Raw genomic sequence first — 25,699 nt, forward strand, 5'->3', positions numbered from 1 at the left:
TGTTTATGAAAAGTAACAGGTGTATTAATCATGTCTTTTTATTTTCTGTGTTTCTAATACTTGACAATTTGGAGCCTGGTTGACCCTGGAAAGACTGTTCTTTCCAAGTCTAGCCAATTCCTGGACACAGTAAGGGACTGGCCCAGGGGCATGCCTTTCATATGCAAACTCACTCATCCAGAGCCCACAGGCTCGCCTCCCCACCCCCACCCCACTCAGGTACCAGACAATCGGGGAGAGCCCCCACACTCCAGAGCCTGCTGAAATTATTCAAACTAGCCAATCCTAAACCTGATGACCTTGCCTCACCTGTTCCTTCCCATGGAAACCACAATAAAGGTTCTGGCTCACATTTCCCCTACTCCCCCTGTCTCCTACCCACCCTCATGATTCCCAAGTGGCCTTGTATGGCATGGCATGCCCCTTCCTCTTGAAAGCGGTAACAAAACTTCTTTTCAATGGCAAGTGTCTCCTGATCTGTTGATTTCACCACACCTGAATAATAATAAAACCTATATTTAAAATAAAACAATAAGGATCTTTCTAATAAGGCAATATATGAGCAGATGCATGAAGACAAGAATTCAGCAATGAGGGTAAGGTGGAGAAGAACATTCTAGAGAGAATGGTAAATGCAAAGGTCCTAGAAGTCATTCTCAGGATATGTGAAGAATACTGTGGCTGCAACAGAGACAGCAAGGGGGAGTGCTGAGAGATGAGACCTGGGAGGCAGCGGAGGCAGAGAATGAGGCTCAGCCATGGGGAGCAAGGGGTGTTTCAAGCTACTCTGTGCGGGCGCTGTCCTGTAGAAATGCAGGGTGAGCCGTGGATGCAAGCCACATACGTGATTGAAATTTTCCAGTAGCCACATTTTAAAAAGTAAAAAGAAACAGGAGCAAACAATTTCAATAGTATATATTATTTATTCCAACATATCAAAAATATTATCACCTCAACCTATAATCAATATAAAAATTATTAATGAAAAAATCTTACTCTTCATACTGAGGCCTCAAAATCCAAGTGTGCATTTTATCCTCACTGCACATCTCGCTTCAGACCAACCATGTTTCAGGTGCTTGATAGCCCACACGTGACTAGTGGTTACCACACTAAACCATGCTCTTCCGTATCATCTAGACCAGTATTTCCTAGACTGGTCTGTCCCAGAAAACTGTTGTTATTAATAAATACATTGAGAGAACAGACAATTTTCTCTGTGCTCGCTATAAACTGAATATCTGTGTCCCTCTGCCCTAAAACGCATATGCTAAAACTTAATCCTTAATGTGACCGTATTTGGGTGGGGCCTCTGGGAGCTTATTACATCATGAGGGTAGAGCCCTCATGAATGAGATTAGTGCCCTCATCAATGAGATGAGAAGGCCAGCCTTCCTAGGTGAGGACACAGTGAAAAGATAGCTATGAACCAGGAAGAGGACTCTCACCAGACAATGTATCTGTCAGCCCCTTGATCTTGGACTTCCCAGCCTTCAGAACTGTGAGAAACACATCTCTGTTGTTTATAAGGCACCAAATCTATGATATTCTGTTTTTTAAAGATTTTATTTATTTACTTTGAGAGAGCGAGCATGAGCGGGGGGAGGGGCAGAGAGAGATGGAGACAGAACCCCAAGCAGGGATTCTCTGCCAGTGCAAAGCCCAATGTGGGGCTCGAGCCCATAAACCATGAGATCATGACCTGAGTGGAAATCCAGAGTCAGAGACTTAACCGCTGAGCCACCCAGGTGCCCCTACAATATTCTATAAGTGACTAAGTGCTCAAACAAATAAAAGCAGAGAAAACACTAGTTAAACAAATTTAAAATTTTTCTTTGAAAATGATTTTCAGCTGAAAGAAACAGCAAAACTGGGGCTATGCCCCCTTGTTCACTACACATTAGACAGACCCAGGATTAGAGTCCAGCCGGACCACTACTAGCTGTGACCTGGGTGATCCACTAAACCCATCTGAACTGTACTTTCCATGTATCTAATATATAGACCTTAACACCTATGCCACCAAACTGTTCCAAGGGTATATGAGAAAGTGTCTCCCTAATCTCAAAACATTTTACAAATGTAAGAGATTGCAATTACTGTAGCTGCTGCCTCCAGGTGAGTGCCAGAGACAGAAATATTAACCTTACACAACAGGCAAGCTGTCCATGCAAAGGGGAGTGAGCTGGAGGAACCGCTAAGCTGGGGAAAGTGCTAAGGAAAGAAGCATCTGGACGCTGATGCCTAACTCACATCAATGGTCTCTACACACTTATATTGCTTACTGTACCAGTCAGGGTCCCAGAAGAAAACAGCACACTCTAAATCATTTGAAGACAGGACCATTTTCAAAATGTAGCATGTAGAGAAACTACATGAGGAAACGCAGTACCCCAGGACTAGGGGCTGTGAGGGCTGGTACCACCCTTAATCCTGAAGGCACGCAGGGCAGGAGCAGTAGGTAGAATCTGGAGGCAGAGGGAGCCGTGTCGAGAGACTCGCTAGATGTGACCCTCAGTTCAGGGACACAACCAACCCATGGGAACACGTCAGGGAGGGAGCAGATGGAATGAATACCCTGACCTCACTCTCTTTCCTCCCTTCGGTAATCTGCCAGGAATCCACATTGGCCAAATCCAGAAATCAGAGGGCAAGGAAATATCGACACGGTTCGTGCAGAAGCACCTCCCAAGGCAGAGTAGAGGAGGGTTCCTCCTTCTGGAGGGCATCTCTGGAAAAAACACAAAGGGCATCTAGCACCGTCTCTCCCATATATAGACAGAACGCAGGCACATTTGGAAAGGCAATTGCTGCTTTTCTGAGTCCATGAGCTCAAAGGAATTTGAAAATCCTGGGGCTCTCTTGCCACCATAGGGGAAAAGCCTATCTGAGAATGTGAACAAGCAGGGGTAGGCAAAGCCGAGTGATGGAGGAAAAGAGAACTCAGATGACACACTCTAAACCCCTGAATCCATCCATACATGAAGCCACACAACCTACAGTGAGCCATAAGCGAAGCTAGATTCACCAGTATTATAGGCTGATAGAGTATATTTTTCTTAAGCTAGATCACATCGCCTTCTATCACTTGAAACTAAAAGATTCCCAACTAACACTTCTTACTGTAAATGAGGAAACCGAAATGCCAAGAAACCAATTAACTTGAAAAAATTCACATGTACACTAAACGGCAGAGCTGTGATTCTATTCCAGTTTAGCTCCAAAGTCTGTGCTCTCCCCTGCACCCCACAATGCCCTGGAGCCTCTTGTTCTCCCGAACCCTGCCACGGACAGTGATGTTCAGACATGCACGATTCTGCTTGGGCCACAAATGCCTCTAGATTACAGACCCCACTGGAGCTAGAATTCCCACGGCTCCTCCACCCCCTCTGGCTTCTCGCACTTCTTTGTCATGCACCTTACATTGTCCTCCTCTCCAAAAGCTGGTCTTCACAATCTGAACAGCTCAAAGAAGAGAGCTGTGACTATGTCGTAAAGAGAGGAAAATAAATCTTGCTGATTTGGGATACAACTAAAAGGCAAATCTCCACAATAGCCCTTGGAGTAAATGACAAGATCCATTCTCACCGATGGCAGAATGCCATATTTTGACAATGGTTTCAACATGAGCAGTCTGCTGGGAGGGCGGTCTTGGTGATGCTTCTTGAAAAATCCTTTTAAAAGATGCAGTATGCTTTCCCACATGCCCATTTGTTCAGAAAAGGGAGAAAATGTCACACAGGAAAACTGAGATGACTTCTGAAAACCTGAACAATGACAGCCATTGATAAAAGCATGAATGTAGTAAAAAAAAAAAAAAAAAAAAAAAAAAGTAACACTCCCTTCTCCCTTGGTAGAAATTTCAAAACACATTATGTTCTTGGCCGTGGAGTACACTCTGTCTTGGTAACTGGATCCTCACCTTGTAGGCAAATCAGCCAGACAAGAAAAAGACATAAAACAGAGTGGGGAAACAACCCCTAAAATTCCTCCCAACACACACGCACACACACATGCACACACATGTACACACACAATCATATACACACACACCAGGAAACTTACCCAAATGCAGCAGAAACAGAGAGTGCACTGGCTTTGGAGACAGAGAACACTGGGTATGAATCTTGACTCTGCCACAATACAGTATGTGAACATATTTAACCTCCCCAAGCCTCATCTGTAAAATGGAAATAATAACCTACCACTTTGGCTTGAAGATTGTAGATGGCTATATAGATTCAGTAAGATGACATAGCTATTGACCCATAAATCATAGTGATTGTTAATTACTCTCCCTTAGGAACTGCTCAGGTCAGGTCTCCCTCATAGGTCTTCAAGCACGTCATAATGGTGAAGCTTTGGTTTCAGACAAATCAGGGTTCCAATCCTAATTTAGTCAACTCCTAACTGTGACTTAGCACAGTTTACCGGTTAGCTTTTGCTGCTTAAGAAACAACCACAAAATCTCAGTGGTATTCAGCAATAAGCACTGATTTCTCCTGAATGGCTATGGGTCAGCCAAGAGTTGGCTACTCCAAATTAGACTAGGTGGCTCTTCTTCTTCCTATAGCACTTGCTCACACACCTTCAGGTTGGCCAGGAAAGCTTTTCTGAGGTGGCTTTGCTCCACACATCTCCCTTTCTACTCCTGGGATCGGCAAACTATATTTATCAGCATCTGGGCACGTTTTCATGGCAATGGTAAAAGAACCAGAAGGCCAGCAAAAACACACAAGGGTTCCACGGTCCTAGCTAGGTACTGGCATACCATCACTTCTGCCAAATTCTGTTAGTCAAAGTTGGCTCACACCCAAACCCAAGATCAAGGGGCTTCAAGATACTCCTATCCCTTTAGTGGGAGGAAGTGCAAAAGTTACAAAAGGGTAAAGAATCAGTGAGGATAATGTAATCTGCCTCAGAATAGCTACATAACCTGTCTTGGCTCCTTAATCTGTCTTGGTTCCTTAATCTGTAAAGTACAAAGCAGATTCTATATTTTTTTGAGAGAGAACAGGGGAGAAGCAGAGAGAAAGAGAATCCTCTCTGGAGGTTGGGCGTGGAGCCTGACATGGGGCTTGGTTTCAGGACTGTGAAATCATGACCCGAGCCAAAATCAAGGGTCAGATGCTTGGGGCGCCTGGGTGCCTCAGTAGGTTAATCGTCCAACTCTTGATTTCAGCTTAGGTCGTGATCTCACAGTTCATGAGATAGAGCCCCACTTCAGACTCAGCACTGACAGCACAGAGCCTGCTTGAGATTCTCTCTCTCCCTCTCTCTCTCTCTCTCTCTCTCTCTCCCTCTCTCTCTCTCTCTCCCTCTCTCTCTCTCTCTCTCTCTCCCCCTACCACACATACTCTCTCTCTCTCAAAACAAATAAACATTTTTAAAAAATAAAATAAAATGAAACCGGCTTTAAAAAAAAGAGTCAGCCACCCAGGTGCCCCGAAGTAGATTCTTTTAAATATTAATGATGTATGTGTGGGCCCACACAGTGGACAGCACAGTGCCAAGCTCATCAAGAACACTGGATAAATGTTGGCTAATAATAGTAATCAGTGTAGTGGGAGTAGAGTGATACCCTGTCCCCAATTTTCTATAGTTTTCTGGCCTGCTTTACCCACTCATTCATTTATTAACTCTAAATAATATTTCTTGACCATCCATATAATTACCATGTGCCAGAAACTTTCTCAGTTTGCTGACCACACAATAGAGTGATTTCAATTAGTATTTTTATGGCATTTTCACACCCACAGTCTTATCTGATTCTCATAACTACCCTTTGCTGTAAGTCTTATTATCCCTATGAAATAAAAGGTGGTCAGCACCTTAGCTCTGGCTAAGTATCTCAATGATCTTTGGCAGACAAGCAGCAGACAAGAGGTCACAGCACCATGAGGTCAAGATTCTGTGTCCAGGCACTACCAGACTTACTTTAGGATGGGACTGCCACTTGGAATCTCCTTCTCACCCAGAATTCATGGATTCTAAAAGGTTTTAAGCAAACATCACAGTATCCTGTGCCACGTGGTGGCATTTTTTTCTCTTATTCACTTACTTATGAAACAGTTAGTGTCTGGCTTATGTTCTGAAGGATGATGGGCTTTATCCTGGAGAAAGAAGAAATGGGAGATCAGAGAAGGACTGGGCGTTACAGACAGAAGTACAGCGTAAGCAGAGGCAAATGGTGGGAAACTTCAAGGTATGCATGAGAAAGTGAGGAAGTTTCATGAGAAGGCATTCATTTCAAGGCTGAGATGGAGAGAAATGACATCGGAGAAGCAGTCTGGCATTTGGTCAGAGAAGGCCATGTAGGTCATGCAAAGGAGCTTGGATGTTAGATTATAAACAGCGAAGAGTGGCTTGAAGGTTTCAAAAAGGCGCATGATGGAGACAAGTCTGAACTTTCCAACAGGCTGTGTCCCAGCTGTGCTGGTAAGAGCTCTGAAGAGTGCCCCATCGTCATAAGAAAACAACCGGCAGGTATGCCGCTTGGCTACACTGGAGAAATGAGGTGGATGGAAGAGCTGGTAGGGCTGGGGTCGGGCCCACCCTTAGCAACCTAACAGGTGAGGGGAATAGTTCTACAAGCACGAAAGAGGGAGGGGCCTGAAAAATCAGAGTTGCATACATCAGCCCTGAATGGCCAGACTGCAAGGAACCCTGGAGGGCATTTCACCACCCCTCTCCCTACAGGGGAGAAAAATCATTGCCTACAGAGTACATACTTCGGTCCCACAGGAGCTTCCTCAATGCCAGCCCTGTGGCTGCCTCACCCCATCCATACATCCCACCTCCTCTCAAGTCACATGGGGCACCTGAGTACCTATGGTGTGCAGGTACTTCAGAGGTCAGAGGACCAGAGACCTTGGGACATCCTGTTACTAAGGAATCCCTGTCTGTCTCAGTGACCCCAGAAACTACGAGTAGCAGCATCACTGCTCCTCTTTCTTGGCATGGCCCCCAACAAGCCCTTCTCTCCTTGTACTCCCTGCACTCTGGGCCCTTATGCAGGCCAAAGAGACAAAGACACCAATGGCACACAGAACCAGCATCAGCTGTCCTAAGAACAGAACCCAGGATCCAATGGAACATCTGTGAGTGAGGCTAAGGCTAATCCTCTAGGAGGAGATACTGATATAAAGAGAATGAAAGACCTCAGGAAACCAGACAAAGAGTGGCTAAGGAAGCCCAGCCTAACCTTCCAACCTGTCCAATGGATACTACCTTAATGGTCCAAACCTTCCTGTCATAGCTTTAATCCCCACACATCTTAAAAGCCCCCTGGAAGCTGTCTTCTGCCTTCTGATCCGAGCCTTTACTGAATGAAGGAGTCTTCAGTCTGACTCTGGTTCATACTTAAACATCAATATGTATGACTTTGGCCATGCATTTCAAGGTCTCTAGGACTATTTCTCATCACTAAGGCAAAAGGCTGTTAACATCACCAGCCCACTAACTCATTCACACAATTCTCCAACACCCTTAGCAGAAACTGCGCTTAAAATATACCAAAGGGAGGCTACTTGCCTCTAGCAAAATGCAATTGTTTTCATAAATCAGAAGAAAATGGAGGAGATGATTGACAGGATAGATCTAAAGGAATACATCTGGGGTTCAGGGTCTGTTGGCAAATAATTTTGTCTCATTCCTCTCAGAGGTCTATGGGGAATAAGGTGTATATTATTAGAGGAAAAGGCTCTCTTCAGAGAAAGATCAGCTGTGAAACAGGTAGCTCAAAAGACCAAAGGCAGGCACAGTGCCCTCTGTTCTAGCACTGAGATGCCCCATGCAATTAATGTCACCTCTGCGGGCTGTGAGGCTCTGCTCTGGAAATAGAGGGAATCAGACAGGGTGATTCTCCAGCTCTATGATTTTAACCTGAAACCAGATTGAGGAAGATTAGAAATCGAAGCTCATGACCACAGGGGAAATCAAACAGAATCCCTAGGCTTAATTCAGTCTCTTTCTTGTTTCTTTGTCTAGCTTCTGGTTTTTCTTCCTTATGGGCAATCTATCTTCCCTAAAGCTTAAAAAAAAAAAAAAAAAAAAAAACTTGTTTAATAAAAAAATAAAAACGCTCCCAGAGGGAGGTCTGTGGGTTTGTGGGAAAATGGGACAAGGACGAGCTGTCCTAAGGTAACAGAGACAGAGAATCTAAGCAGACTCCCGCTCCAGGCCCCCTTCCAAGCTGGACGTGCAGGGCAATTACAGAACATCTTGGAGGAGCCTGGCCTCAGAACCACCCGCAAATCAGCCCCAGGACTGCTCTGGCCCGTCTCCTGCTGCTAGCTGGCTTGGCATCTGCTGTGTCAGTTGAAGCCTCGTGTGGTCTGCACGGCACACGGATGCAGAGCCAGGCTGTCACTCAGACTCTGTGACGCTCCCTTGGCACGTGAAACCCAGGGAGCCACCTCACAACAAATGCAAAATACAGGCTTCTGCTGGGAGCTTCAAGGGATGTCAAATTTTCTGCGGCTTATTTTGAAATCCTTCTAAAAATCATTTTTGTTTTCCACAAAGATACCTTAACAGACCCCTCCAATTGGTTAGACATTTAGGTTTAGAGAATTTTGACACTCCAAGGTTAGCCACAAAAACTGAGTAACTGGATATTACCTAAAAGCTACAAAGATTGCTCTTACAGGAAGGGAGCTCTTATTTGCAGTGGAATTTATATGTTCTGTGCTAAGCATGTGACCCTCACAGCTGTCTCTAAGGAAGCATTTTGATATTGTCATTAGATTTTTTTTAGCAATTTTAAGGTTACAGAAAAACTAAGCAGAAGGTACAGAGTTTCCATTTCCCCCTTACCCCCCACCCTGATCTCCCCTATCGTTAACATCTTACATTAGTGTGGTACAGTTGCTTAAAATGATGAACTGGTATTGGTGCTTTATTCTCTTTTTTTTTTTTAAGAGAGAGGGTGCAAGTGAGCGAGAGAAAGAAAAGAAAAGAAAAGAAAAGAAAAGAAAAGAAAAGAAAAGAAAAGAAAAGAAAAGAAAAGAAAAGAAAAGAAAAGGAGAGGCTGGGCTCACCAGGGGCTCATGTTTCTACCCAAAGCAGGGCTCAGGCTCACCCGGTGTGGGACTTGAACTCACCAACTGTGAGATCATGACCTGAGCTGAAGTCAGATGCTTAACGACTCACCCACCCAGGTGCCCGACACTTTATCCTTTACTAAAGTCCATAGATCACATTAGACTTCACTCATTGTGCTGTACATACTACAGGTTTTGACAATAATGTATAATGACCTGCAACCACCATTACAGTCTCATACAATAAATAACCTCTGTGCTCTGCTGATTCATCCCTCCCTCCCCACTAAGCCACTGGGAACCACTGATTATTTTACTGTCTTAAGGAAATATGTCCATCTACTTTCAAAGATGAGGAAACTGGGCCTCAACAAAGTTAAGAAATTCACTTACCAAGTTAGCAGGAAGTCAGAGATCTACTACGTGCCACATGATTCCAGAGTAAGGCCTACCACCATGCATTCATCCACCCGCCTGCCACTTTCTGAATACTCTTTTAGGTGCCAGGCACAGAGCAGGTGCTGAGAACAACATGAAGACTACAACAGCAAAGCTCTACTTGTATGCGAAGCAGACATTAAACAAATTAATGGGAAGTCCAAATAAATGTAAATGGTGACAAATGCTTAAAGGAAAACAGTAAGACATAAGGTATACTAAGAATGCTCTACAGGGAGACCTAGCTTCTGTTGGAAGGTTGGGGTGGGGGTTCTCAGGGAAGATCTCTCTGAGGAAGGATGAGAAGCAATTCTTCTGGCGCAAAGTTGGAGGGTGGGGAAGAGGAGAGTGAGTGTGTTCCAGAAACAGCAGTTCTCACAAAGACCACAAGGTAGAACAGAAATTGGCTCTCTCAAGAAACTTGCCCTTCCCCAGACAAAGTGATCTAAAGTCAGTTTTCCAAATTTATAACTAGTCAAGAACACCTTTAAACAGATTTCTATGGTCTAGAAAGTTCAAGAAAGTTCCATGAAAACTTATCCTTACTCCCCAATACTAGGAGAGATGCTAACCATTAATATTCATGAAGAGTTTTACTACAAGTTTGACAGGTTCAAATGTTATTTTTATCCCCATTTTATAGAAGAACAAAGACCTGGAGAGAAGTAATTTTCCAAAGATCATGAAGCAGGCACTGTCTACAGACCATGCGTCCTCTGTAGTGAAAGAGTAGCCTTCTAAATACCCACTCCTACATCAAGAAATAAGTGAGGAATGCAGTGCCTGGAACAAAGTGGTCATCCAATCAATATTTGAAGAATGAAGACAAGAACGAATGAATGAATGAATGAATGAATGAAGAATGCCACTGGTATCCAAGGGCTGTCAAGAAGGTAGGTTGATAACACAGAAGGAGCAGTGGTTCTGGACTCGGTCACCCTGGCGGGCCATCTCTCCTCCAACAAATAACCTTGTTTGTCTCTTCAGCCTCAGTATCATCATCTGCTTTTTAGGAAGTACATTATTTAAAAATCAACAGATGCCTGGGTGGCTCAATCAGTTGAGCATCCAACTCTTGATTTCAGCTCAGGACATGATCCCAGGGTTGTGAGATCCAGCCCTGCATTGGGCTCCAGACTCAGTGAGGAGCCTACTTAAGATTATCTCTCTCCCTCTCCTTCTACCTCTGCCCCTCCCTTGTTCACACTCTCTAAATTAGTTAATTAGTTAATTAATTAAAAAATAAACCTTTAGGGGCGCCTGGGTGGCTCAGTCGGTTAAACGGCCGACTTTGGCTCAGGTCATGATCTCGCGGTCCGTGAGTTCGAGCCCCGCGTCGGGCTCTGTGCTGACAGCTCAGAGCCTGGAGCCTGTTTCAGATTCTGTGTCTCCCTCTCTCTCTGACCCTCTGCCGTTCATACTCTGTCTCTCTCTGTCCCAAAAAATAAATAAAAAAACGTTGAAAAAAAATTTAAAAAAATATATATAAAACAGGGGCACCTGGGTGGCTCAGTCAGTTAAGCGGCAGACTTCAGCTCAGGTTATGATTTCCTGGTTCATGAGTTTGGGCCCCGCGTCAGGCTCTGGGCGGACAGCTTGGAGCCAGGAGGTTGCTTCAGGTTCTGTGTCTCCTTCTCTCTCTGCCCCTTCCCCGCTTGTGCTGTCTCAATCTCTCTCTCTCTCTCGAAAAATAAACATTAAAAAATTAAAATATATGTATATATGTATATATATATAATAAAGCCCCCACTATGCCTCGGAATTACCTGGGGTGTTTAAATTACTACAGTGCAGGCCATACCCCATGGATTCTTATTTAATTGGTTGAGAATCAAGCACTAGTTTTGTTTTGTTTTGTTTTTATTTTTCAGGTGATTCTGGGGCACCTGGGTGGCTCAGTCAGCTGAGCATCTGACCCTTGATTTCGGCTCAGGTCTTGACCCCAGGGTCGTGGGATCAAGCCCTGTGTCAGGTTCTGCACTAGGTGTGCAGCCTGCTTGGAATTCTTTCTCACTCTCTCCCTCTGCCCCTCTCCTTGACTCATGCTCGCTCTCTCTCTCTCTCTCTAAAAAAAAATTAATTTTTCAGGTGATTCTAATGAGCCAGCATATTGAGAACCACTGTATCAGATCTCCCTGTATTGCAGACAGCACTAGCCAATCATATATCGAATACAGCAGAGGCAACAGTGTCTATAAATAAAGACTTCACTCCTAAACCATGGAACAGTTGAGTTCAGAAATATCTACGTTCCCAGGTTAGAGCATCTACAGTCTGTAGACTATTCTAGCAACAAAAGGAGTCAACATTTGCTTTCATAACTACTTAAAATACTCTAGCCTAGGATTTCTGTCACTGATCAGGCAGTTGAACTTTAGAATTCAGTAACTTTTAGTTATTTGTGATATGAATTGATACAGATGATATGTTGCCATTTGGAAGTAAATATATCTAAAGCTATGTCCCTAAAAGCAAACTTTTTCAACATGAAATACCCAGAAACCTTTCAGTTAGGTCAAAATCTCATCAAATGTTATTAAAGTTATTTTATGGTCCTTGTTTTTCCCCCAGTTTGGAGGGTAAGCTCTTTGGAAAGTAATCAAGATTGTTTCTGCCATGTGCCAGGAAATGAGCATTCTTATTCCAGTTCTCATTGGCAGGAATGATTTTTTTCTAGTTGTGATTTGTTGACAGTTTCAGGGATCAATGATCAGAAAGGACCGATTCAGAGGAGTGGGTAATTTTTTTGGCATGGCAGTTCTTCTTTTCTGTCAAACAAGTTAGGTGGTAATGAAGTGGAGCTCGCAGGAGAAAAAAAAAGTATTTTATATATTATAAAAGAAAAATCCTTCCCTCTCTGTTGTACACCCATAGTTAAACATGTCAGCCTAGTAAATAACAACTAGCCTGTAAACTGGGTAGTGACCCATCGGTAAAAAATGCTTGACCCATGTGAGCTCATTGGCTCAGACCTGAGAAAACCTCCTTCGTGTTTGGATACTACTTGGGGAGCTTGTTTAATTATATCTGTCCTTTCTCACTTCCCAGGTTGGACAGGACATAGTCACAAAAATAAAAATGAGTATCACCAACACACGCTTTAATTTTCTGCTGTCTTTATCTTACTTTTGACATCTGTGTATATTCCAGGAAAGTTCTGGCCACTGCTCCGTAAGAATGATACAACAGAGATGGATAAGGTCCAGAAAAAATTAAACTAATGATCAAAAGATTTGGCAAGCTGCCATATGAAGACAAAGAGTCAAAAAAATAAAAACCAAACCAGAACAAAACAAAACAAAAAACACCTCACAGGCTGAGGACGGATATGGTTGAAATCTATTAAACCATTACAGATGTGGACAAAACAGCTACGTGTTGGTTCAGCAGATCCCAAGTACCAGTATTAGAGAACACTCACCTTGAATCCCTAAGGAACAGATTCTAATGAACTGTATAGGAATTCCTGACGTACAAAGCAAGAATTTAGTAAAAGTGGGTTTTTATTTCCTCCATTTCACAAATAACAAACCTGAAGGTAAGATTTTAAGTGACATATGAGGTGGCACCACTAGTGTATATGAATGTAAATAATAATAATAATAATAATAATAATAATAATAATAATAATAGTAACTAACATTTTTTAAGTAGTTACTATGTGCTGGCTACTCTGCCAGGCATTTTCATGCATTTTCTTTTGCCCTTTTATTTCCTACAACCACTCTTTGAATTAGGTACTGCTACCACCTGCTTTATAAGTGAGGAAGCTTAGACTCTTTAAGTAACCATATAAATATCTCAAAACTCACAGCTGGGATGTAGTGGAAGGAATTTCATAAACCAGGCCATCTGATTCCAATATTCACACTGATCAGACCAACTAACTGCAAATCCCCTGAGCCATTTTACCTCAGTGTATACAAATATCCTTGTTATGTATTCCCAAAAAGATTTGACTGTAGAAATGCAAATTTAGTAAGTGGCCACCCTGAGATTGTAATTCAAGTCATCTGAACCAAGTCTGGTTGTTTCCTCTAAGCCAGTTACTTTATTTTGAACAAATAAAAGGGAGTTTTTACATCATAGGTAGTAAAAATCATGAGCCTTGGGGTTCTTGGGCGGCTCAGTCGGTTAAGCATCCAACTCCTGATTTCGGCTCAGGTCATGAACTCACTATCATGAGACTGACCCCCGCGTCCTGCTTGGGATTCTCTCTCTCCCTCTTTCTCTGCCCCTTCCCCCCACTCTCTCAAAATAAATAAGCTTTAAAAAAAAGTGAGCCTTATTAACTCCAAAGAAATGGTTCAGGCTAACATATCAAGTCACTTCAGGAAGAGTTAAAACCTATTCAGTTTGACAGTTTATCAAGAAAAGTTAGAAAACTAAGGCACTTCTATTACCTAGGACAGTAACATCCAGGAAGACAGCTATGCCCCACCCTACCCCTTGTCAGAGACATAATACTGAACTGGGGAGCTTATGGGTCCAGCACAGAAAGCAGTTCTCATAGCTCTGAGGAATCAAAAGTCAGAACTGCACAAAGCAAAATGGAGATATGGGCCAATGTAGTTAGCTCAGCCTCTAGATGGGATCTGGTTTCCAAATCACCATGTCAGGAATTATCAAAACCCAAGATCGATGAAATTATACAACCTTCCACTTGATCCAGTTGTAAGACTTCCCTGAGAAGAAAACAAGAGGCCCTCGAGCTCTAAAGGGACTAAGTATTCTCAAAGCTTATGCCTATGCTTCCACTCCCGTCTTGGACAACTTCATTCCTTTACCTCTTTTGATTGGTTAACTCAGGGCCACTGTCCATGTCTCCATCTTCTCATACTTCTTTCTGTTCTTGATTTCTTGGTAATTTTGATGGCTGGCTCTGATTTCTCTTTTCTCATATCCAAAAGGACTGCAGAATTCCAAAGGGCTTCTGAACCACAGAAAGCCAATAAATACAACAGCTTGAGCAAAAACAATTTCTTTCATCTGTGGCTCTTGAATTTAAGGTTTATCTTAGGCACAGTTTCAGGAAATACATTTACCCTCTGAAAACATCCATTGTTCTTAGAGCAAAATATTGTCATTGACAAAAATATATAAGACCCCATTGAAGCCATTTGTTTCCTCAACAATAACCTAGAGAACACATCATGTGCCATGCGCTGGAAGAAGTACTGTAGAAATATGAAGATGAACAAGTTATGATCCCTGTCCTCATGAGAAATCCTGCCTTGAGTAGGAAACACTCAAGTGTTTTCAGTGCACGAGTCACTAGGATATGGCCTAGAAAGTGCCAACAGGCAAGGCAGTCATGCTACGACTCTGGTGCTGTGCTGAGTAAACGTATGTAAAATTTAGTGCTATGGGAAGTCGAAGAAGAACATGCACCATGAGAGACAAGGATGATAATCCCAGTTGTAGTGGGAGTGGGGGTGGCAGGAGGAGATTTCGAGAAGCCATTTTGGGACATAATCTTCCCAAATGCATCCAAGATGAAGAAGCTCATAGTTTCCTAAAAATTATAATTTTTCCTATCTTCACGTCTCTCCTAACTCTGCCACAATCAGTCTGAAAGGCCCTGCTATCTTCTGGAATCTTGGCCTGCTGTTAAGTGAAGAATTCAATGGGACATGCCTAAAGAATCGAGAGGTTTAACAGGAGAGAACATTAGTCATTTAAGAAGGTAAGGTAGAGGTCTTTGTAGAAGTGTTTTGCCAAGAGGCCCAGAATTTGAAACGCCACCACTACTTGTAGCCTGAAACTCACAGAACAGGAAGGAAGGGTGGGTGCCAAAACCCAGGCTCCAATAGGCTCTACCCCCTTACCGCAGGATTGGAGCATTTTAGGATTGGTGTTCACCAAACATCATTCCTTCCAGTATGTGTTTTTCTCAGCTCAAGTCCTGATACCCAAAGATCTCAAAGGCCTGGAGACCCCCTTAAATTGGACTGCTGGCTGCAGTCCAATGACATCAGCAAGCCCTGGACAGAAGCCCAAACTATAGCCCAAACTATAACCAAGAAGAAGAAATGTTTGTATGCAAAAGCCATTCCCCTCCCTGTCTCCTCCCTCTTCTAACAAAGTCTGGCCTTCAGTATCCAGATATCCAGACAGGAGACCTGAACCATTTGGTTATATTTGTTCCTTTTCCATGTAATTTCAACATCTCCACCTTGGAGATAAGAAGAAATTCTGGAAGCAGCAACAAGTCTTTCCGCAGGGCTTCATCAGCTACAAACAGTCCTCATATGCACTTCACTTCCCTTTGGTCCATACAACACTACTGTCGGGTCCGTTTTATTCATCCCATTTTATAGACGAAGATCTGAAGCTCAGAGAGAATAATGGACTTAGGGTGGTGCGGCATTCAAATCCTCTAACTCCAGACCTCACATCCCTTTTCCAGAGCCTCTCTACCAACATGATTCCAGTCGGGTGGAAAGGCAAATTGAACGGGCCAGGAAGTCAACTCTTCAAAGAGAAGTAACTCAAAAAGCTAAGAATTATATACACTCCTTAATATAGTATCAGTAAGAGGAGACAGCAAAAGAGAGGAATATAGAAACCCTTTGGGGACAATAAGCTTCAAAGAGTTTCAAAGAATATATAATGGATTCTCACTTATTTCTCCCCTCTCTCTCTCCTTCTATTCCAAGACCTCAGTTTCTCCTCAAAAATATTCACAAAGGAAGCACTCGGCTGAGGAGACCACCGCAAGCTGGCTGTGTGATTCCATGCTCTCTCAAGGTGGCAATCATCATTTTTTGTATGAAAAGTTAGCCTTCTGGAGGCCTCCCGGTAAGAGCCACCGTGAATCAAGGGTCTGCTGCAGGCCAGGCGCTGGTAGAGAGGTTCACACATTGGCTCACGTGTCCACCTGATGGCTTTGTGCCCACCTGTCAGCAGCCTTTCACGCTGCCTGTGAAGTGGCTGAGCTTCGGAGGATGGCAGTTCAGCATGGAAGACAGCGAGGCCTGCAGGCTACGGTGCTCCTTGGACCATGCCCACCGGGTCACCTCACCAGCTATAGACACCCTCCCGCCTGCAACTTCTCCAAGGGAGGATCTTAAACCAATGGGCAACGCATCGGCCCAGAAACCCAGATATCCAGTCTCGTCGTGAGAAAAACAACAGACAAACCCAAATTGGGGGTCATTCTATAAAATGCTTCACCAGGACTCTTCAAAACTGACAAGGTCATGGAAAATAAGAAAAGACTGGAAAACTGTGACAGACCAAAAGAGGGGAAAAAAATCGTGACTAAATATAATGTCACATCCTTGATAAGATCTCAAAAGAAGAAAAAAGAAGACTTTGGTGGAAAAGCTGGTAAAACCTGAATAAAATCATTGAATTTTAATTCACCATAATGTAATCCTCTAGCTTTGACAAATATGCCGTGGTAATAGACATTAACAGGGAAAACTGGGGGAAGGGTATGAAAGCTCTCTGGACCATCTTTGCTACTTTCCTGTAAATCTGGAAGTATTCCAGAATTAAAGTTTATTTAAACGAACAGTTTTAAAAATCAACGCAAAAACCTACTCAACATCTACTCAACACCAGGCACTGTGTAAGGCACGAGAGTCACAACAGTGAACAGGAGAAGCTCTGCCCCTGCTGCCCAGGGTCAGAATCTCATGGAAAACAAGCACAACCCTAGCAACCTCAAGCACCCTGGCCTTCCAGGTCAGACTTTCCTTTAATATGGAAGTAAAATTGTTCAATTCCCACCCTTCGCTGGCTGCAAGAAATTCAGTCCCCTCACAAATATTTCTGAAAACTTTGGGAAGAAGATGAGGACATGGTGGTGGTCACCTTTCGTCCATTTTGCTCCAAATTCCAGCTCAGGCTACTCTTTGATCATCTCTGGTCTCTTTGGTACCTGCTCCTTCTGGCTGCTGCCCCCCTCTCTGTACGGTTCTGCATGGACACAGCAGAACCCATCTGCTTCCTCTCCCACAGTATTATTAACTCAAGTGCTAATTACCAATATATACAACTGTCTTTGCTGATAAAGAAGTGAATGACAGCACAGACCTGGAAACTCTACTATGGGCTGCAAACATCACTGTGATTAGACTACCCAACAAGGGGGGTGCCTTTCTCTCTTTCTCTCTCTCTCTTTCTCTCTCTCTCTCTCTCTCTTTCTCTCTCTCTCTCTCTCTCTCTCTCTCTCTCTCTCTCTCTCTCTCAGGTTGGGTCATTTCCCTCTAGGGCCTAGCATACCACTTGCTGCTAGATCCTTTCTCCCTGCACCAAGCCCCTTCCCTATCTAGCAAATCACCTCTCTGCCCAGCTGCCTCTGCCTACCAGGGGGAGAAGAAATGAAAATCCCTATGGTTGATTACACAAAACGATTTTAACACTTTCTTTGTTACAACCATTGGTAACTAGACTCCCTCTGGGGCTTGTCATGGAAAGCATGACAGCTTAATGTTGTTTTCCTAAATAATGGAATAGTTCTCTCTCCAGAGAGTTTTTCTCTGCACCAAAGTTAAAATCCAGGCAAGCATATAATGGTCTTTTGGTTGGTTGATTTTTGTCTTCCAAATGAGCACTTGTTCTCCATTGTTAACATTACTATCTCAGAGGTCATTAATAGCTGCTACTCATTCATGGAATTTTATACAGTGCATTCATAAACACTACTTCAAATATTCCTCATACAACCCATGTGAAGCACATTTGTTCTTATCCTCATTTTACAGAAAAAAAAACCCACTAGCATAAGTGATTTTTCTGAACTAATGCACCTGGTGAGGGGAAAATCCCGGATTGACTCTGGGATTTTGGATTCTAAGGCTAATGTTTGTTGTACTGCATGCTTGCCTGTTAGTCACATAGAAACTTGGCAATCTCAGAGTTGGAAGCCATAGTAGAGGCAAGCTATCCCTTTCAGCTGCTCAATACACATGTCCCCACAGTGTCCAGTTCATACCACTTCCTGAGCTTCTCCATAAACAACGCCATCGGAGGATGCGCTCCATGACTGAGCGCTCTCATTATTAACAATAATAACCAATATTTGGATGGTTCCTTACATCCAGGCTACAATGTGTACTGACCTCTCAGGAAATCCTCACAATCTCCTTCTACCTGGGTATTATTCAATAAACAACAACAAATATTTGCTAGCCCCTCTTGGGGCAGGCTTTGAAGCCACTAAGGTGGCTGAGTCTCACCGCCTCCAGCTACATGTTTGAAAAAGGCTTTGAAGGATAAATAAGAGTTCACCACACAAAGAAGGACTTTTAAGAAGAAAGATGGAGGGGCACCTGGGTGGCTCAGTCGGTTAGGTGGCCGACTTCGGCTCAGGTCATGATCTCATGGTCCGTGAGTTCAAGCCCCGCGTCAGGCTCTGTGCTGACTGCTCAGAGCCTGGAGCCTGTTTCCGATTCTGTGTCTCCCTCTCTCTCTGCCCCTCCCCCGTTCATGCTCTGTCTCTGTCTCAAAAATAAATAAATGTTAAAAAAAAATTAAAAAAAAAAAGAAGAAGAAAGATGGAGTACAAATGCCTAGCCTAATCCAAGTAACACAACATAATCCTCGGCACTGTAATCTGTTGCCTTATACACATTATTTCGTGGAGCCTCTATAATAGCCCTCTTATTTAAGTATTATTAATGCTGTTTTATAGATGTGAAACTCGAGGAACTTGGAATTTACCCAAAACAGAGAGCTAAGGAATGGCTGGGCGAAGATTTAAGCCCAAGTCTGTATGACTTTAGACCCCCATCTTTCAGCTTTATGCAGAAGGCTTCTCATGCTTGAATTCTGCCAGGCATAAGAAACTCAGGGCGGATAAGATCCCGCCCTTAACCTCAAAGACTTACACTCCAGGCATCCTGAGAACTTTCCTCTAACATGTACCAAGAGATGTTTTACTCCCTGCACAGAAATACAAGAAAAGACCAGAACCACTAATTCTGGCTTTTCCATTATCCATGTTCAAAAGATTTATCCCTGTGTTTGTCAGTGGCATCACCACATACGCAATTAGATTCACTGAGAAGTCAAGAGGGAAGACAGGAACAGGGATTCCTGTAATTCAGAGCTGCCAAAGAGGATGCTGTAAACAAAACCCACAGGAATATTTAGCTTAAACTTGCGAGGGGGATCTCTAGGAGATCACTTGAGGCTTAAGGCTTCCTCTTTCACACAGCGCTTTCTTGGCCACGAGAAATCATGTTCAGGTAACAGGAACGCTGAGGCTCAAAATGTTGAGAATTGGAACTCAATGAGGAAATCCAGGAGAGGGCCTTACATCTCCAGGATGATTTTTAAAACGGTACCAGGAAGTTTAACAGACATCATTACTGTACATGATGTTTGTGCAGAGTCCTGGACATGCAAGAAGGCAGGAAGCAAATACGAGAACTACCATGGGGCTTGCTAGGGCACGTGCAAGAGAAGAAGTTCCTATTGCTGTTTCAAAGAATAACATCTTCTATTTGGTATGCATGTGCTAATTCATGAAACTATTGTAAGTATGAAGTAATGCATGGATGGAATAATCTTCAGTATTATCTCATTTGAACATGTGAATGCCAAAGCCAAAGTATTTCAGTTGTCCCCATTTTCAAGATGAAGGAACTGAGGCAGGGATGTATAGCTACTAAGTCTTGAAACTGGCTCATTTCCCTCATAACAGTTCCTTTCCTGAGACTTCCCTTCTCTGTGTCTTTCCTAACACTGGGCACTGTTGGACTCTTTGATTACGCTTTCTTTTGCTCAAATACAGGAGTTTAATGGGTTCAAATTGGCAATCAAACTCACAAGATGCAAAAGACTATTAATCTAGTGCTATTTTTACTTAGCTTCATGGAATAATACTGCACAGAATTTTCGGCTCAGTGAGAAGCCAAGCAGCCATATGCACGTCCACAGCTGTTTTCCACCCTCATACACACAGATGAAAGCTAAAGAGGGTGAGGGCCACCTTGACCAAAGAAACTACAGCCTACATTTCCCACCATTTCTTTCTTTAGTGTTCTAGTCACAGAGGCCCAAGGCCTGTATGCTACCTCACCACTCCCCCAGACCAGGGGCTGTCCACTGAACTGCAAAGAGATGTGGCATTCCACATGTACCTTAAATCAGTAGTTTCCAAGGACTCAGAGCCGTAAGAAAGTGAAGACCAGGTCATTCTCTGAGACAGGCCTCTGGATAAGCCCACACCTGAAGTCAACACTTTACTAAGAATCTTATTGACATAGAATCTCTTTCTTTTAATTTAAAAAATTTTAATGTGTATTTATTTATTGAGAGAGAGAGAGAGAGAGAGAGAGAGAGAGAGTGGCAGCAGGAGAGGGCAGAGAGAGGGAAAGAGAGAGAATCCCAAGCAGGCTCTGTGCTGTCAGTGCAGAGCCTGACACAGGGCTCTATCTCATGACTATGAGATCATGACCTGAGCTGAAATCAGATTCTTAACCAACTGAGCCACCCAGGCACCCCTAGAATCTCTTTTTTCTATTTGACTTCTCAATCAAGTGAGAAATAGGACCAAAGAGACTGCAGATGGGGAACTAAAACAGCATCATTACCAACAGCATAATATTGGAAAGAATGGCTCAGATCTGCAGGCAAATGAACTCAAAGCCCTGAATCTTAGAATTAGAAAGACTTAGCCAGCAATAGCTGCTGAGACAGGACATGCCATGGTAGGGCAAGTGTCCATGCTGCAGAGGCAGAACAGCCTGGGTGCTCACTAGGGCAGGCCTACACACAACATGAGGAGGAAGAATTCAGCATCCTGCAAGACTTCCTTTGTATCTACACAGGCAGGTGGTCAGCAGCTCAGAAGAACACACAATAATGATGAATGAGTGAGCAACGCATCTCTCTACTTAAAACAATAAAAAGTAGGAAGGGCTAAAGTAATTAAACTATTTCTCATGCATATACTCATTGACCCCACAGATCTTGATTGAGCACCCACTGTTTTCCAGACCCTGGTCTAGGTGCTGTGACTACAACAACAAGCAGGGTGGACAATGTTCTTGACTTTGTCAAACTTGTACTCTCACTGGGGCAGCAGACAATAAACAAATACACAATTAGAAGACCAACATGCTGACACGCAGCAACCAGTTCCATGTCAGGGATGGGAAGAGACAGACGGAGCGTTCAGAGAAGACCTCACTGGGAAGGTGATGGGGTCCAGCATTCACACACACACACACACCCCTAGAAGAAGAGCCTTCCAGGCAAAAGGAAGAGGGTAGGGGTTGAGACAGGAGTCTCGGGGAATGGCTAGGAGGCCAATGTGCCTGGAGCTCAGTGAACAAGGGGGAAAAAAAGTCAGAGGTGGCTAGAGGCCAGGCCAAGTAAGAATAGATGATGGTCGAGGCTTTTCTCTGCTCTCTGCACGCTGCAGGAAAAGAGGGACAAGGGGACTGAACAAACAAGCATCAATAATCAGAATACAGACAATCTGGACACTCAGCATTTAGTGGCAATTTTGAAGAAAATTGGTACATATATATGTTTTTAATGTCATTTCAATGGAATTGAAAACGTGGAATTCTTGAGGTTTGGGTATATGATGTAATTCAGAACTGAAGAGACAAACGAGGTCTCCCTGCAGTCAAGAAGGAATCTGATACTATGGGTTATTAAAAGCCATCCCTTAAGTCTAAACTAAATTCTTCCTGCTGTCACTTAGAGCCATTTCTTCATATTATGTCCTGACAGCAGGTAATAAACCAGTGGATTATTTGCAAAATACCTTCTGAAGAACTGCATTTCCAAGAGGAATTCTGCCAGGTCACATATAACAAAAGAACAGAGCAGTCCATTCCCCATATACACCCCCAGATGCTCCCAAAGATACACATATATAAATACATCCACGCACAGGCACACACACATGTGCAATTGTGCACACACATAAAACAGTGCCAACAATGACAGCAATGAATGCCAGGCTGTCTGGCTGGGTGCTCAGTTCCTCTTACCTAGCATGTTTTTAGCGCCTTGCATAACAATCCATAAAACAGAAGCTCTCTCCTCTAAGAACCTTCACCTCCTCCCACACCCCACCCCACACTGCTTCTCTGGTAGTGCCACCCCTGTTCCAGGTCAACAACTCAATTGCTCAAGGGCTCCTGACCACAAACCCTAAGAGGGAACAAATATCCACATACACATTCTACCCATGAACTAAACACAGGACATTATTCAGTTCACCTGATGTAGGTTTAAAGCATTCCAGAGTCGTTCCCAGGTCACCTCCAATTTTCACTGGTTCACCAATAATTAAAAATTCTCTTCTAAATACAACACTTGGAGGCATTCTCTTTTCTTACTAATTTTCTCCCTTTTAACAACTATGTGTGCTGGTTAATCTTCACTTATGACTCCAGGTTCATTCCCCACCTCTCCTGCCCTACTGGCCCGAAGAGACTGACACTCTTGGGGGGCTCTATCACTCAGTTCACCCAACCTTTGGCTTTCCAGTGAGTTTGGCTAAAAGGGGCACCAGAAGGAGGAGACAGCAATCAGGGCATTTCTCCCCTGTCCCCTGTCCTGCCGTAACTCTGGAGCTGCAGCCAAACATTCCCTCCTCCATGTTCCCATTAGCTTTGCCAACACTATTTCCCCCCTTTTTTCCTTCAACCCTAGAGGTGGTAACAGCTTCCCATTGGTGCTAGCCCCTGGGTACAACATCCTCTGCTGATTTCCTCAACCCTCATCACACTGCGGCAGGTTGTTGTTTTATTAAAATGTGTTCAGGCTAACTATCCAGATGGGATTCTGTTTTCTTCCAGAATCCTAGGAATATACCAGACCTAATCTATTTTCAGTTCCTTCAGTCCCTGGATACTTGTTCACTTTTCCCACTGCACACAGTGTGATTCTATTTGCCTCACCTCTAAGTCAATGTTCTTGACCATATTATTTTTTCCCTTGGCTTGATATTCGGCTTCATCCTGAGCTTCTCAGAAATTATTCATTCATTTCCTCAAATAATGTTTACTGAACATATAAGGACGTCAAATATTATAAATGTAATCACGAATAAGACACGGTCCCTGCTTTCAATTAGTTTGCTGTCCAGAGAATAAAAAAACAGGAATAAACTAGAAAAATATTAATAATAATAAGGAAGACAAGAATAAAAGGAAGAACATGAGACTCAGTAAGAGGGACAGCTAATTGAATCTTGGAGAGCCAAGAGAATGGATGCCCAACGTGAGATCTCAAGAATAAGAAAAGTTGGGGCACCTGGGTGGCTCAGTCAGTTGAGTGTCCAACTTTGGCTCAGGTCATGATCTCATGGTCCATGAGTTCGAGCCCCAAGTCGGGCTCTGTGCTGACAGCTCAGAGCCTGGAGCCTGTTTCAGATTCTGTGTTTCCCTCTCTCTCTGCCCCTCCCCCCACTAATGCTTTGTCTCTGTCTCTGTCTCTCTCTCTCTCTGTCAAAAATAAAAAAAACATTAAAAAAAATTTTTTAGGGGCGCCTGGGTGGCTCAGTCGGTTAAGCATCTGACTTTGGCTCAGGTCATGATCTCACATTCTGTGAGTTCAAGCCCCACGTCGGGCTCTGTGCTGACAGCTCAGAGCCTGGAGCTTGCTCTATATTCTGTGTCTCCCTCTCTCTCTGACCCTCCCCCATTCATGCTCTGTCTTTCTCTGTCTCAAAAATAAATAAACATTAAAAAAATTAAAAATAAATAAAAATTTTTAAATAAAGAATAAGAAAAGTAAAGAGTAAGACTGAGAAGAACATAAGCAAATGCTCAGGATGTGGTAAGAGAGGGTATTGAGTAGGGCTGGAATAGAGAGCAAGAAGAGATAAGACTGGGAGAAAAGATAAGGCATCTCACAGAAGGCCTTGCAAGCCTTTTAAAGAGTTTGGGCTTTATCCAAAGGTCGATGTGCAATCACTGAAGGGTGTTAAGCCAAGAAATACCATAACTAGATATGTGTTTACGGAATTCCCAGACAGCTGTGAAGCAGAGAACGGATGGAAGGGAGGAAAACCGGGCATAAAACGGGGGTGACCTGGCATACACAGTTTCAGTGAAGACTGGAAGAGGTGGGCATAATTATAAAAATGTTTAGATGTTGGGATTAATAAAACTTGGTGATTATTGGGATGGAGAAGATGAGGGAGACGGAGAAATGGACAGACACATCCAAATCTAAGGCTTAAGTAAGAGTATGCTGGTACCACTCACAAAGGCAGAATACATAGGAGAAGGGCAAGGGCAAATATTTTTTAATAGCTCAACTGACTTCGAGGTCCTGGCTGGCCTTCCTGTGGGGGTGTATCTGTAAGCAGCTACATGCACAGGTCCAGGGCTGAGCAGGGACATGTGGGCTAAGTCATGCATACTGGTTGGCCTGTTACTCAGAACCCTCACTCTCTCGTTTCCTCCTCTCTTTGCTCCGAATGAATTTTCAGTAGTTACCCCTGGTTCTTCTCTCACCTTGAGCTTAATCAGGGTCCTCAATACTTTCTAGACACATGGTTTTCTTTTAAAATGCCCACATCCTTTTCCAGAATGCCTACAACTATAATTTATTTAAAATACAATTTGGGACATAACCAACTTGCTTCAGGGATTCCTTCTCTCCCCACCCACCCCCAACCTTTACTTTCAGGCTGGCAAGGGACTCCTATCTTCCAAGCCCAAAGGAGCAACCATTTCCCCCCTCACACATGTAATTCAAGGTCCATCCCTGACTTTAGCCAAGGTGATGACCCCGGGTCTCCTTTAATGTTTAAGTAGGAGGTATTTTCAATAACCAAGGCCATGAGTAAAAGATAAACATTCCCACCCGGAGGCACTATCAATCATTCATTCAGAAAGGCAAGGGCTCCTGCTCAGAGAGTAAAACATTATGAAAAGCAGAAGCATCTTAGGCTAAGAGCAGGTGTACCTAAGCTTCCAAAAAAATACCCTCTCCCCCGTTCCCATTGAGCTCAGCCCCCAGAGGCCCAGGATAAATCTAAATCAACCTTCCTCCAGCCAAAGCCAAATCTCTGCCAAGAGGTAACAAACATATTCACCGGCCAAAGCTAAATCTTCAGCTCTGCTTTTCTCATCAACTACAAACTGCACCTGGGGCTGAGCCCTTGATCTCTCCCCAGTGAAGGAATGAGCAAAGGAACACACAGCTCCTTGGAAGCTGGACATCGGTGTTCTCCCACCTTTGTGGGCCAATACCTCTTATTTGCTTCACTTCAATTCACCACGCATTTA

At 43.5% G+C, this 25,699-nt stretch overlaps 1 long non-coding RNA gene across 2 annotated transcripts in view; it reads right to left on the reverse strand.

Annotated features, from left to right (window-relative positions):
* Positions 1-25,699, reverse strand: part of LOC109496189 — a 119,845-nt gene that overhangs the window by 21,269 nt on the left and 72,877 nt on the right. The gene's annotated exons all lie outside the window — the stretch shown is intronic.

This window comes from Felis catus, chromosome F2 (assembly GCF_018350175.1).
Source record: "Felis catus isolate Fca126 chromosome F2, F.catus_Fca126_mat1.0, whole genome shotgun sequence".
NCBI classification, from domain to species: Eukaryota; Metazoa; Chordata; class Mammalia; order Carnivora; family Felidae; genus Felis; species Felis catus.